Source organism: Haemaphysalis longicornis, unplaced genomic scaffold, assembly GCF_048455015.1.
Source record: "Haemaphysalis longicornis isolate Haplotype H1 unplaced genomic scaffold, Haemaphysalis longicornis Haplotype H1 scaffold_9, whole genome shotgun sequence".
Lineage (NCBI taxonomy): Eukaryota > Metazoa > Arthropoda > Arachnida > Ixodida > Ixodidae > Haemaphysalis > Haemaphysalis longicornis.
Genome location: NW_027526460.1, coordinates 54,471,772 through 54,480,704, shown reverse-complemented (window position 1 = coordinate 54,480,704; position 8,933 = coordinate 54,471,772).

Here is an 8,933-nt window from a genome sequence, read left to right as displayed (position 1 = left end):
TAAAGAACTCACAGTTGGACACGCGATATAATAATGCTACGCAGTAACGGCAATTCTCCGAATTTCTGCAGGTGTTTTTGTTTTTGTCAATGAAATGTCAGGTATTCTCAAATGACAAATTTCTCTGTCCTTTTGTTCAGGTATAGGTTCGGTGCGTTAGTCCCAACCTTTTTCTTTGTCCAAGAAAAATTGCGTGTCACACCGATGCAACTTAAAAAACAACGTCATGCATTTCAGGCGTTGATCTCCTGCCCAATTTTGGTTTTTAAATGTATTAAGTGGCCTCTATGTGTCCTGAAAACTAACCTTTGTTACATGAATGCAAATGCAAGTCAAGTTTTATCTTTGGTACACAGTAAAACTCAATGACCTTTGTTTGTTCTCCATATATATCAAAACATAATTCAGTTGCTAAAATAATATTGTCACGAAGACAAGGACGATGCAGTTGTCTTGAATGAGAGACACGTTTATTGGAGCAAACTTGTGCTCCCCTAACAACTCAAAAGAATACAGAGGCGGCGAAGCAGCGGTCAACTAAGTGACTTGCGTCGGCGAGCGTCGCAGAATCGAATGCCCCGGCGTCCGCACTGCAGGCTTTTTATCTTTTGGCGCGCGTGGTTCTCGAAACGTCGATTCGCATCGAGAGCATAGTAGATCCAAGAAGATTATTCTGGGCTGTTCACGTTAGGTCGGAATGCTCTCCCTATCACAACAGATAACACATGCGGCACAGAAAGAAAGAATGGAACACGCGCTTCCCTTGGCGCAGAGATAACACAGACCGGCGCAGCCGGGCGGTAAAAGCAAAACTCAAATAAACAAACCCAATGTATGGTTCGCGGCATTACCCCCCCTCTAAGAGTGCATCGACCCGATGCTAACATAAGCGACAGTCCGAACAAATGAAAATAAAAGTTCGCCATCGTCCGTAGAAAGGTTTTAAGCGAACCACGTGGACGACTTCAGGCCGCGTGCGTCGTCGTGATGTGCCGGAGTCACCATCGGGGATCACTTCGTAGGTAAGTTAGCCAACACGCTGTACCAGATGTCACCCACCACCTCCACCAGATGTCACGAAGACAAGGACGATGCAGTTGTCTTGAATGAGAGACACGTTTATTGGAGCAAACTTGTGCTCCCCTAACAACTCAAAGGAATACAGAGGCGGCGAAGCAGCGGTCAACAAAGTGACTTGCGTCGGCGAGCGTCGCAGAATCGAATGCCCCGGCGTCCGCACTGCAGGCTTTTTATCTTTTGGCGCGCGTGGTTCTCGAAACGTCGATTCGCATCGAGAACATAGTAGATCCAAGAAGATTATTCTGGGCTGTTCACGTTAGATCGGAATGCTCTCCCTATCACAACAGATAACACATGCGGCACAGAAAGAAAGAATGGAACACGCGCTTCCCTTGTCGCAGAGATAACACATACCGGCGCAGCCGGGCGGTAAAAGCAAAACACAAATAAACAAACCCAATGTATGGTTCGCGGCAATATGTACTAGGTTCACAGAAATAAAACAGGCCGCTCTTCTACTCGGATATGAAATGTTTTAAGTTTGTGTACCATGCGTGACTACAAATATTTGGCGCCAATCCACGCTGTGAAGGTGGTTGGACTGCCTAGCTGTAAGCGACACCCACAACGATTGATCATTCGACGTCACTTGAATTCACACCCGTGGCTCTACAGAGACTGAAACCAGAGATTCTGCCAGCCGTTACCTGGGATTAGCGGGGGTGGAGTCCCGAACGCAGCAGTGTCGGCCCCGGATGGTCTAGAGCGGCGCACGTCGCCGCTGTAGCCCGGCCATGCGCCGGCAGAAAGAAAAAAAATTGGGCCCATCTCCCCGCGAGGGGGACTCGAGTAAATGCGTCGCATAGGGGGTGGGTGTATTGCGTTAACGTTTAGTGTTTGGGGAGCTGGTGGTAGTGAATGCATTGTATCAGCAGCTTCTTGACGTAGTTTGAATGAGTCAAGGATATAAGGCGCGTTCGTAGCCTCCCATACTGTGTCGGCTTTGTGGCGCAGTGAGTAGAGCCCCATGTACATTGCGTTCCGCCCGCAGGGTCGAGGGATTGAAACCGGGTGCCGGATAGTATTTTTTTTTTATATAGTGTAGGGGGAGGGGTGCGGACTACGACTACGGACGTCAACGCGGGTGACATCGTGAGTTACTGAAATGCTCTGCATTTAAAAGGAGAGGAGCGTCTCTGGAAGGGTGACAAAGTGGAACCTAGCCGCTCGGGGCTGAACCACCGCGCGACACAAGTGCAGACACCGAAATAATTCGGCATGTGAACTTAGTGATGCGCATTTATACCGATTTAAACTAGTTAGTTTAGTAAGTTTGAGAATTGCGGGAAAGTTGAGAGAACTTTTATAATCGCTATTTATCAGAACCAGTTGCTCCTTTCGCTTTTGGTAATACCTGTCAAAACACAACCATATTTGTATTCACCAATTTAGAAAACGGAGTCCTATTCGTGGCAAGCAGTGCGCAAAAGGTAGCGTTTCTCTAGCGGCCAAATGTCTGTGTGGGGTCTCTACATTTTGTTTGCCCGCCCTGCAAACCAATCCTTATCGTATCTTTGCCGTACAACCAATTAATTCCGTCGGCTCCGGGTTACGCAGGAAGTTCTGTCGAACAAGTTAATTAAGCCGTGCGAACGAAGCGCGCAAAAAAACGCGAAGCTGCGCCAAAACAGGCCCAAAACAACCCTCGCTAAAGCAGACGACCAAACTGGCCTCCCATTTAGCCGAAGGTAAGACTATTGCCCAAGTGAGATCGGCAACCGTATCTCATTGGCAGCTATTGCCTTGTCGTGTGGGACTGGTTAGGTCAGAGAGAATCGGAGTTGCTGAGTGACCCGCCTTAAGAGTTGACCTGCTGGTGAGGTGTACGTGTAGAGCCAATCGGGATGTGGAGCGTTAAAATCCCCAGCCCAAAAAACAACATGATTGCGGTAGGGGCGGAGGATGTTCTTTGGGACTGTTCTGCTTCGCAACCATCACTCTCAACTCATCTTAAATTCCTTTCACCTCCTCCCTCTTCTCTCCAAGACTGGCTCGCGCCGCCGGATTGACCGGACCGAGCGGCCTGATGGCGAGCTCTGGTGGCTCACATTCGTCAGGTCCTCCCGTCTGTATAGATAATTATATTGCCTTTCAGAACCCCTGACTTTGGGGATCTTTTTGTGTGTGTCTGTGTATCCAAAAGTTTACCAAAAACAACAACAAAGCTGTCCCGCTGACACACTCGCTGGTGTGAGCAGGCACCTGCGTGCGGGGAACGCCGGGTAACCATTCGCCGTGCCATCTACGTGAGTGAAAACCACCCTCCCCTTCCCCAGCCGCATTGGGAGTTTCTTGTCGCGCACGCCACGAAAGAACCGTTGGCTGGCAGAGGTAGAAAGCTTTGCTTCAAAAAGCCTTCGTGACACCAGATGGCTTGTACAAATTTAATGTCGTGGCTTTCGGCTAGTGCAATGCTCTCGCCACGTTTGAACGAATGATGTACACGCCCTCCGTGGCCTTAAATGAAAAAACTTCCTATCCTACCTTGACGACATTACGGTTTTCTTCTGTACTTTCTCACAACACTTACAACGCCAGGGAGAGATCCTCACATGCCTGTCTGATGCAGGCCTTCAGCTCAATGCCAAAAAAATGTCCTGTCACATGAAAAAGCACCAAAGGGTTGGGGCATGTTGTTAGTAAGGATGGCGTGCGTCTAGACCTGGACAACATAGCAGCTGTTGCATACTTTTCCTCGCCCCTTGCATCAGAAAGATCTCCGAAGCTTCCTGGGCTTGGCGTCGAAGTTTCGTTCAAAATTTCGGCGCTATTGCCTCCCCCTTCACGAGCTTCTTCGTAGCGGATTTTCTTTCACCTGGACTGGTGCGTGAATAGGCATGTTAAAAGCTGATGTGAACACTCACATGAGGGCCCGTCCTGTGCCATTTTGATGAATCGAGGCCTGTCGTTCTCCACACAGACGCTAGAGAACATGGGGTCGGCGCCGTTTTCCTCCACCTCGATACAGACCATCGTGAGCGTGTTGTAGCATATGCTAGTCGTTAACTTACATCCGCAGAAAGGAACTGTGCTATCCCCGAGCACGAGTGTCTCGCTGTTGTTTGAGCGGGCCAGCTTTCCGTTCGTACCTGTACGGCCGCCCTTTCGCAGTAGGGAGAGACCATCCCGTCTATGCCGATTGTCGTCACTGGAAAATCTGCCGAAGGGCCGTTAGACCCTTCGGTTGCAAGAGTACGACTTCGCTGTGCGCTACAGATCAGGCAAGAAACACCTTGACGCGGAGGCCCCTTCACGTTCCCCACTGGTGACACTTTCTGGTAGCGAGGCTTCGCTTTCACACAGCAATGACTTCCTCTTTGCTCCCGTAGACTATGTCCTTCCTGACGTTCCCTGCGAACTTAAAACCCTTCTACGTGGGGACATGGACTGTCGGGCAATCGTCGATCGCCTGACCGGATCTACAGAACCACCTACCCAGTGATGTCCGTACTGAGGAGAAATATTCCCATTTGTAGGTTCAGAAATTCTCTATTTTATCCCTTTTTTCCCGCATGTTTGTCAAGAATTCCCTGCGAAATTCCCTGCGCATTCTTTCGGTAGCTGATAGGCCTCTACGTGATTTCCTGTTTGGTGATGATGATGATGATTATGATGATGATTAGTGGCTTCCCCTTTGTACCGGGGTGGCGTTGCACAGCGGCCTTAGTCGCAACGGCACTGTAAAATCACCTCGCCAAAAAATACAAACAAAATAAATAAAAAATAATATCACAATAACAAGCAAATACTTTTACGAAACTTTTGTGCTAGTCTGACTTCTTTGTTCGCATGTCTTCCCAGATTGTTCTCTGCTCTTTTCCCACCAACATTCTAACCTTCTTTTACTAACCTCTACTGCTGTCCAGTTCACTTTTCCGCTAACCTTAAAGCCAAGGGCTTCCGGAAGCTGGATGGCTCCATCCTACTTTACGTAGCCTTCCGGGCGCACATGCCGTTCAGAGAATCAGAGTTTCCGCGTGAATGAAATTCTACTACATCATCCCCGAAGCAGCATTTGACTATGCATTTCACGTTTTGTACCAAACTGCATGCTCACTTTGCATGCTAAACTTCCAAGTTAAAACTTGCCGTATGAAAAAATTCCCCGCATTTCCCCGAGGGGAAGAATGTGAAAGTGCGAATGCACGAGTTGAATTTGCGCGGTTCGGTAATGTTCGCGAAAGAGAGATCACACACACACACACACACAACTACAAAGAAAGAAAGATGCATTTATTCACAGACACCTATCTGTGTTGTCGTTGTACTTGATTGCTAGAGCGGATCTCAGCTTTGAAATTTCGTGTCAGTACTCCTTTAAGCGGGTGCATTAGCCCTTCTCACGCCCGATTCCTGGCCAATCCCCCCCGTGGGTATGTGCCATGTCAGCGGCCAGGCAGCGCGCGCCCATCTCCCCCCGTTGCCAAGGAAGACGATGAGATTCCTGGCCAATCCCCCACGTGGGTATGCTATGCGGACATCGCCAATTGATTGCTAGAGCGGATCTCAGCTTTGAAATTTCGTGTCAATACTCCTTTAAGCGGGTGCATTACCCTTCTCACGCCCGATTCCTGGCCAATCCCCCACGTGGGTATGTGCAATGTCAGCGGCCAGGCAGCGCGCGCCCATCTCCCCCCGTTGCCAAGGAAGACGAGGAGATTCCTGGCCAATCCCCCACGTGGGTATGCTATGCGGACATCGCCGGTGGACGCAGGTTCAGGGTCGCTTAAGAAGTGCATCGCACTTAAAAGAAGAAGCCATGTTGTTAAATCGAGGTAATTCTCGCTTAACGCCGAGAATTCTGGCGCCATCTCTCGTTGACAGCACGCGCACTAAGGCGCACCCGAAATACTTTTCTGTATACTTCACAGCAATAAATGCAAACAGGCTTCAGCCCTTCCGCCGCTCCTCCTTCACGCATTACTAGCTTGTGGTGATGGGGCATTCTTCCCCCTATGCTCCCTCCTGTTTTACGAACTGGATTGGAAGCAGTCTTGGATACTTGTGGCTTGCGGGAACACAACTGCCGATATTTTAGGATGAAACCGACAAAGTGTTAAGGGATCCTTTAAAAAGGAAACAAAGGAATAAATGATGCGAGGGCCGGTTTACAGACATTAAGTTTCTTTCGTCTCCACAACTCCTAAAATTCCACGAATCAGTAAAACATTCCCTTTTTCCCTTTTTGCGAAAATTAGAGCCGGAAATTCTCCAAAAAAGGGGAAATTCCCCGCACGGAACATCGCTGCACCTAACAGTCGTTTGCGCCGTGAACTTAATAGGTTCCAGGTCGTGCAGGGCGTACTGCAGCTATGCAACTACCATCAATCTGGCAGAAAATGGGTCCCCGTCGTTCCCCCCTCACCGCACTCGCGTACCTTGGCAGACCTGCATGATGATGCGACGACGGGCCACTTAGACTTTCACAAGACATACGATCGTGTCCGCAGCCGCTTCTTTTGGCCTTTCCTCTCCACCAGTGTCGCGCGATGCGTCGCTTCGTGTACTGCTTGCCAGCGTCGCAGAGACCTACGTATTCTCCTGCCGGACTCCTCAAGACACTGCCATGCCCATCCAGGTCTTTCGAAGTTGTCGGAACTGATTTGTATGGACACTGCCTTCAACTGCGGATGGCTACCGCTGTATTGTTACCACAGTTGACCATTGGACTCGATATGCCGAAACAGCTCCCGTTAGTTTTGGCTCCGCCCAGGAGATTGGGGACTTCTTCTTGCGCACAATACTGTTGCTGCCTCGGTGCCCCATGGGTTCTTAGGAGTGACCGCGGTAAGACCTTCCTCTCAGGCATCTTTCCAAAAGCACTTCGCGCCTCTAATACAATGCACACGACGACATACAATTACCACCCTCACACAAATGTACTCACTGAAAACTTTTATCGAACCTTATCCGGCAGGATATCTATGTAAATCCAGCCTGATCCCCGTAATTGGGACACAGTTCTTCCCTTTGTGACATTTTCCCAGGGTTTTTTAAATATGGGTCCACGAATAGGGACCCTGTAATAGGGACCCCAGGGGGTCCAGGAAGCGTCCTCAACCTTACCCCCCCCCCCTCTTTTCTCGCTTTTGCCAGCACTTTCTTGCAATGCAAAAAGGTGGCTTCGCTGCATTACGTGTATATTTAGTTTAGCGTCTGTTTTTTTTTTTGCCACAACACGCCAGCTATGAGGAGAAAAAAACACCCACAAAAGGCAGCGTATAGGTGTTTAGAAAACTTATATATTCCAGTACAAATTGTTTCACATTTTCACACCCACACACATATGCTTCGTCGTGGGGTCCCCCATCATTTTGCAAGCCCAAAAGGGGTCCCCGGGGCAGTCATGGCTGAGAACTACTGCATTTGCTTATAGAAGGTATTCATTGGTGTGGAATTCATGCTGGCAACCATGTGTGTCCGCCGCGATATCCGTGTCCAAGCGCCTGTTGCTAAGGCGACGTTCTGTGCACGGCCCGCAGATCAGGCACCCCTCTACGCCTCCATGCCCAACGTTTATAGATATCTATAAACGTTGTCTATGCCTTCATGGCAGCCAGGCAGGCCGCTGGCCGCGACGTGAGCTTGTGTTTTCGTGCAAGGTGTGTGCGAGTGATTCGATAGTCAGTTGTATACCGCCATAGCGTTCGTTACGCGAAATGTCATGGTTCCGTTCGTGAGTCTGAAAACCTTATCAGCAATTAAACCCTAGCGTTTTCGCACACCTTCGAGTGAGTGTGAGTTGGTCTTGCACCAGGTTGCAACGTGAGCGCAGTGGTTCGTTTGACAGCAGGAACTGCGTCATTTCCAAACTGTTGCCCACTGAACACAAAGTAATACCTCGATGCCAAAAACTGCTGAGTCACCACAGTACGATCTACCTGTCTCCAGACGCGTATGAAGTCGCCGCCGCAGATCAGCTGGTTGCCAGCCACCGCGTTCTAATGTCGGAGGTGAGTTCTTTTGCTGAGTGCGGAACATTTACGAACGAGAAACCCAGCACTAAATTGGCGTTCGCGTGAAACATTTCTCCAATGAAATTATTCGGTTTTTATACTCAACCACGTATTAGAGGGTACTTACCAGACATAAAGTCGTGGATACGGTGCGGATGAACTTGTGTCGACATCCACAGCGGCTGCCAACTGCAACGTCGGACTTTTGCGCGCCGTTCGGAGCCGCGGTTTCATACTCCGGTGATGCGAAGGGCTCGAGGGCAGGTAGAGCGCCACCACATAATGCGAGTGCAATTGATAATATAACTGTTGATGCCACTACCGATATTCGTGGTGAAACAGAGCAGACCATGGACGCTGGGGCCTATTCTCGACTGCACAAATTCACAGTGAATTCGCCATTTTTGCGTAAGCACAACGTAAGCAATCAGTGACATGAGGCACGTATAGCTATGACTACATGCAGTGTAATTTGACCCTTCCGTCATAAAGATCACAACCAAGGTATCAAATATTTTGCATAAAAGATATAAACACCCTTGGCATGTATTTAAATATAAGGCGGTAGCTGAGGTTGGAAAGGGAAACACATTTGTGCAGGTCAAAAGTGGCGCCAACGTTCATCCAGAAGATAGCGAAAGGGGGATGTTGAGCTAAAGAGCATCATACTATCTTTTTTACCGTATCTATTTATTTCAATTTATTTCAATGCAAGCTTTGTTGCGTTATCACATTCCCGGCCACCACCGCCGCCAGGCTATCGTCTGCTCCCATGTTACAAGTTTATGACGTTATCACAGAAAAAGACGATCGCCACCATCGCTGGTATGACGTATGAGGCCCGCGAAGCACTACGCCTGATAACCGCGGAGCGCTCCGATGTCGCCGATTCACTCA